We start from the raw sequence: 6,695 nt of genomic DNA, 5'->3' as shown, positions 1-6,695 counted from the left end.
ACCACAACATTTATATACATTGTAAACAGTAACGCTCCTGTCACACTTCCTTGAGGTACTACGGAATTTGTTCCGTTAAAAGCCACGTGTTGAGTTTTATCTGCAAGGAAGTTCTGAATCCACTTACAAAACTGGTGCGATACTCGATAAGCTGGTATTTTTTTCTTCACTAAATGGCAGTGCGGGACGGTGTCAAATGCCTTCCTGAAGTCAAGGAACAAGGCATCAACTCTGTTATGCGGAATATTTTTCATCCATATACGAGGGAAAATTGGAAAGTAATGCACAGTAATTTCATTACCAAAATGTTTAACAGATAAGCCAACGGCTATGCCGCAGGGGTAACACCGGTTCCCATCAGATCGCCGAAGTTAAGCGCTGTCGGGCTGGGCTAGCACTTGGATGGGTAGCCATCCGGTCTGCCGAGCGCTGTTGGCAAACGGGGTGCACTCAGCCATTGTGAGGCAAACTGTGGAGCTACTCGACTGAGAAGTAGCAGCTCCGATCTCGTAAACTGACATACAGCCGGGAGAGAGGTGGGCTGCTCACATGCCCCTCGATGTGTGACTCCTGTGGGCTGAGGATGATACGGCTGCTGGTCAGTACCGTTGGGCCTTCGAAGTCCTGTTGGGACGGAGACTTTAACAGATAACGAAACCAACAAATTCACAAATGAACTTATATCTTTTCTCTACATAGTCAACGACGGTCTCAACACATTTCTCTCGTCACGGTACCAGTTTCAATATTCCCTGTTCGTAGAAGTCCGTTTGGTTGGAGTATAGCCATCTGCGAACTGGTGATTTCACTTACTCATCTGTCGCAGAGCGTCGACCGGCAAGGAATTTCTTCATAAGAGCAAAGTCTGAAGGTGCAAGGTCCAGACAGTATTGTGGATGCTGGAGCATCTCCGACGCAAATTTGGATTTTCTCATGAACAGGAGCAGCAACATTGGGGCAAGCATTGTCAAGAAGTTTGACTCTGTTAGCATTAACAACTTTGTGGCGTTTGTCACGAAGGGCACGACGCAACTTAACGACAGTATTAATGTAGGCTACAGAATTCAGAGCGGTCCCGTGTTCAGCAAAGTCCACCAACAACAGACCACGCACATCTCAGAACTCGTCCCAAGCACTTTCCTAGCAGACTGAGTCGTTCTAAATTTTTTTCGTGGGGAACCAGCATGTTTCCACTCCAGAGAGACCTGTTTGGTTTCGGGCGTGTAGTGGCACGCCCAGGAGTTATCACCAGTGGCAGTTCCTTGCAGAAACTCACGGCCTTCTGCGGCATAACGTCTTAAGTGAGCCGAGCTTGTCTTCATTCGCTAGCCCTTGTGGTCGTCTGTCAGGTTCTTAGATACTCAGCGAACACTAACTTTACTAAATTTCAATGCGTCATGGGCAATACCATATACCGCGCCGTAGGAAATGTCAAACTGCTGCGATGAGGTTCGCAGTTGCAGACGCCTGTCGTTCAAAATTGCTGCCTCAACCGCCCCGACATTCTGCGGGCTTGCAGCTGCTACCGTGCCGCCCGGAGGGTGGCGAGTCACTAAAATCTCCGCCGCCTCTTGGAAGAACGCACACCACCTCCAGACACTGTTACGGTCCCATAGGCGCCACGCATTAATTTAACCTGTATGCCCATTTGCCCACAAATAATCGAACTACACTTCGCGGCTCTTCACAAGTTGACGACACCAACATATGTGTCATGTCTGTTTCGTAGTTCAGGCTTCTCTCGCTAGAGCTGCACATTAAAACGAAGTACCCTCTGTAGCGCAGGCTTCAAACTATATCCTCGTGAAATTTGAACATTCCACGTGCAATGCCAGGAGAGAAAACCATTATTCTGCGCCTCTTTCCGATCCTTCCTCTTTGGTCACTTAAGTAATATTTTTCAGCAATTCATAATTAATAGTTGACCTAGACGGCTGGCAAGTTCTGTCAAGGTTCCGTCCGTAGGTAAGTTGCGTATTTGCAACTCATAAACAAGATGTTCACGCCGAAGATGGCTGATACCAGGGCACGTCCGCACGGACATGGCGATAATTGTTCCTAAAACCCAAAAGAAATATGAAACTCAGAAAAAAAACAGACAAATACACCATACAGAAGGAACGAGAAAATGCTATTTCCCGCCCCCCCCCCCCCCTTTCGAATCATGAAAATCTGCTACGTACTGGTAGGGTTCCTGCACTTAACTTAGGATCCACTTAGCAACTAATAAATACACGAAACCCTCCGTTGTCAAATTTACCTATATTTTAATTTTAATTAGCGTGGAAGCCATAAAATCACCAAACATGGAGGCAAAATGTACCCATCTAAAAGCTACTTAGAAAAGGAATAAAATCACTTAAATTTGTTTCCACAAGAGGAGAATACAGCGTCCCAATTCGGACCTTGCTAACACTTACATTTTACTGACATTAAATATAACAAAATAAATAATCATACATGTGACGAGAACAAATGTCTAACACTATAAGTCTTCACAGATGAGAATACGAATTATATCCACAAAAGTTCGCGCCCTGGCAAGGGTGATACTTAGCTTCAACATATGAGGTGATTACAGTAGGCCCTAATTCCACTCGAAAAACGTAGTAACGATATAAGCGAGACAAATGTACTGAAGGAGGACAGCCGGATGTGCCGTAGTAAAAAGGGCCACTATCAAACCCGCCAGGACGCGACCCCCGTGAACACGTCAGTTTCAGCTACCTGCAACATACACAGAGTCATTTGTAGCTTCTTAAAAACAGTTAACGTGAAAAGGCACAACGCGTAACACACTAATAAAATATAAACGACTACTTCACGGAACTAGCTCCACTTTAGACAAAGCAAACAGCAGAATATTAATAACACGTAAAATATTTCTAGGCTATAACAAACTAAGGTACCACGTAATAGAATATCGTCTTGAGCTCATAGAATACTCAGTTTGACTTGCCTGTTTATAGGTCTTACAAGTCAACAGTGTCAGCTTAAGCAAACCCGCGAATACAAAACACGAAATATGACAGGAATAATGATTGAAGCCACTGACAATCGTAGTGTTCCACACAGAGTATAATCAGAATTTTGTGTATAATAATTACTTACAGTTCCATGACAACCTCCGAATAACACTTATTACCCAAGGTAGGTGCTGGTATCGAAAGGCACCTTTAGTAATACCGAGTTCGAGTGTATTCACTTATTGGAAGGGTTTCAACTTTACATCCCTTTCCACATAGCTCTCTGTTTACACACTTCTATAACGTCTGCAACTAAAGAAGGGCATATAAATGCACATATAACTGACACAGATTTAAGCAGAATAAAACAGTACCTTAGTATGGCGCAAATGGCTTCATTTGCTTTACACGTGGGATATGTTCACCATTCAGTAATTCCGAAATATATTCAACAACGCGTGAGAGCAAGACGTCGCCCTGGTATCGGCTATTTACTTCACATACTTTCCTGCACAGACACAAGGCAGACGAAGCGTTTTCACATGCAACAGCGGCGAGCATCACACATTTCCCCCGTCACGCCATAGACACATCTCAATTTCAATGGCAAGTAACAAGAACCTATACATGCCATCGCAGCAGAAAAGCCCCAAAACACAACAGTGCACCACCTAGATACCAAACCCGAGGTCCCATCAAGTCACTGCCGGGATCTCTCGCTGACCCTGTCCATAGCGTACAGGCGTCGTACAACAAGCCACCTCCGACCCTGCGAATTTCCATTCCGCTGTCTCTCTTCTCTCCCGTTATCCACCCGACCACCGGCCTGAATCGCGGAAGGCAATGATGGTGACCCTATAATCGATGCCATTGTAAGTGCGAGAACACTGGCGCCAGCCGCAGCACGGCTCAGTTATAAGGTTATAAATTATGACAACTCCTCGCAGTGAGACATGCAGATGTGTAGTTTTACAGTCTGAATGAGGAAGGGAGAGGGGGATAACGGTACAGCTTTGGCAGTTCCGCCAGGGGCGCAGGATCAGCTTGGTACAGCTCTGCCCGAACAGAATACCCAGTTTCACAGGCTGCAACTCGAGAGCTGGAGGCGTCGCTGATGGTCAGTGTGTGCACAGGACGGTGGAATTAGGACTATTGATATTTTTAAAATTATCGGGAATCCGATATATCGATATTTATAAAGCACCATTCTCCAGAATTCGATATATCGAACAAACATAGATAACTCGATATATTTACGGATGAAGTATCGGCGTACCTGCCTGTAAAATTATAGGCTGCAGGCTGTAAATATACTGCCAGTTTTAGAGCTGTATATTTAAGTACTGATTTATTATTAGATATTCTGTATATCCACAAGCTAGTAGCCTGGCTGTCCTTCTTACAAGGGAACCTCCCCATCGCACCCCCCTCAGATTTTGTTATAAGTTGACACAGTGGATAGGCCTTGAAAAACTGAACACAGATCAATCGAGAAAACAGGAAGAAGTTGTGTGGAACTATGGAAAAAATAAGTAAAATATACAAACTGAGTAGTCCATGTGCAAGATAAGCAACATCAAGCATACTGTCAGTTCAGGAGCGCCGTGGTCCCGTGGTTAGCGTGAACAACTGCGGAACGAGAGGTCCTTGGTTCAAGTCTTCCCTCGGGTGAAAATTTTACTTGATTTATTTTCGCAAAGTTATGAGCTGTCAGTTCGTTCATTGACGTCTCTGTTTACTGTAATAAGTTTAGTGTCTGTGTTTTGCGACCGCACCGCAAAACCGTGCGATTAGTAGACGAAAGTACGTTCCTCTCCAATGGGAACCGAAAACATTTGATCGCAAGGTCATAGGTCAACCGATTCCTCCACAGGAAAACACGTCTGATATATTCTGTACGACACTGGTGACGGCATGTGCGTCACATGACAGGAATATGTTGTCGACCCACCTAACTTGTACACTTGGCGAATGGGTAAAAAGATTCTTCTACCTTGCCCGATTTAGGTTTTCTTGTGGATGTGATAATAACTCCCAAAAAAGTGATGAAAACATAAGAGTTTGTCACATAAACTGCAACAAATGAATGCAACAGTTTCACAGTCACACAGTTTTCCCTGTGCTCTGTCAAAACATATGTTTTTAACGTTTTCCAATTTTTTCCGTGTGTAGACCGTCAAATCCTGCATATGTCCAAGCAAATCTAAACATGTCCTGGAATTTTCGGGAGCGAAGTTTATTGTGTGAGTGCCTGAACTTTGATAATTGACACACGTCAATTGCTATAAAATAAAAAAGTTAAAATTTTTACTCGAGTGAAGACTAGAACCGGGGCCTTCTCGTTCCGCAGTTGCTTATGTTAACCACGAGACCATGGCTCTCCTCAGATCACATTGTCCTTGATGTGGCTTATGTTACACATCGACTACTCAATTTGTATATTTTGCTTGTTTTTTTTCATAGTTCGACAAAACTTCTTCCTGTTTTCTCGATTGATCTGTGTTCAGTTTTTCAAGGCCTATCCACTGTGCCAACTTATAACTAAATCTGAGGGGGGTGCGATGGGGAGGTTCCCTTGTTAGAGCAAGGATTGAAGGAAAACGATGCGCGATCACATTTGGCGATGATCACTTTGGTGACAGCGGTAACCGCATGCCAGTGCCACAGTAAAAGGCGACCGATGGGTCCGTCGAACGATTTCGTCACATATCGGATTTGTCTGGAACACTTCATGTCGACTACCCTGTTCCTTTTTTTTTTTTTTTTTTTACATTTCTGCAAACGCCAGAGACGTGACAGTTGTAGTGTGAATATAGCGTGGTGAAGTTAAACGTTGTTGTTTCTGTAGGTAGCGCCGAGCGCCGGCTACGTCAGCATTTACCCTCAAGGCCGGTTCCCACTAGAGCGCGGCAGCGCGGCGTGCGGCAACGGCAGCGGCAAGCGTTTTCTGCTTTGACGCGGCGGCTCGCGGAATTGGCGTTCCCACCTGGAGTGTTTTTGGTACTTGCATTGTTTGATACATAAATTTCGGACGTATTATAGTATTTGCGAGTTGTAGCATCGCGTTTTAGTACCTGAATAGTGTAAAATCGCGTAGTCTCCTTCCGCTGCCGAGCAGTGTGTCAGCAGTGCGTTAGTAGCAGCATTACTGCATTTACTAGGCAATCTTGTATTTTAATAACCGTTTAAATTTTGTCGATTTGTTTGCGCTCTCTGTAGATTAGTTCAGACGTTCTTTGCAAAACAGTTTTTAGCATGGATAGGAACTGCAACTGCTGTGTTCGGATGCAGGCTGAGTTGGCATCCCTTCGCTCCCAGCTTCAGGCAGTGTTGGCTTCGGTCACACAGCTTGAGGCTGTTGCCAATGGGCATCACTGTGGGGGCCCGGATGTGGGTTTGTCGGGGACGGCCAGCTCGTCCCACGCATCCCCCGATCGGACTACGACTGTGGTTGCCCGGGATACTGCCCGCATTGAGGCTGATCCCTCACCTGTGGTAGAGTGGGAGGTCGTCTCACGGTGTGGCAGGGGGCGAAAGACATTCCGGAGGGCTGAACGGAAGGCCTCTCCAGTTTGTCTGACGAACCGGTTTCAGGTTCTGTCTCAGGCTGATACTGATCTTCGGCCTGACATGGCTGCTTGTCCTGTTCCAGAGGTTGCCCCTCAGTCTGCAAGATCCGGGCGGTCGCAGAGGGTGGGCTTACTGGTAGTTGGGAGCTCCAACGTCAGG

At 45.6% G+C, this 6,695-nt stretch overlaps 1 pseudogene; it reads left to right on the top strand.

Annotated features, from left to right (window-relative positions):
- Positions 1–320: 320 nt before the first annotated feature.
- LOC126261109 (5S ribosomal RNA) lies at positions 321–438 on the top strand (annotated as a pseudogene).
- Positions 439–6,695: the final 6,257 nt, after the last annotated feature.

This window comes from Schistocerca nitens, chromosome 5 (assembly GCF_023898315.1).
Source record: "Schistocerca nitens isolate TAMUIC-IGC-003100 chromosome 5, iqSchNite1.1, whole genome shotgun sequence".
In the NCBI taxonomy this organism is placed as follows: domain Eukaryota; kingdom Metazoa; phylum Arthropoda; class Insecta; order Orthoptera; family Acrididae; genus Schistocerca; species Schistocerca nitens.
The sequence above is the reverse complement of the archived record's forward strand: the minus strand, read 5'-3'. Positions and strand labels throughout refer to the sequence as shown.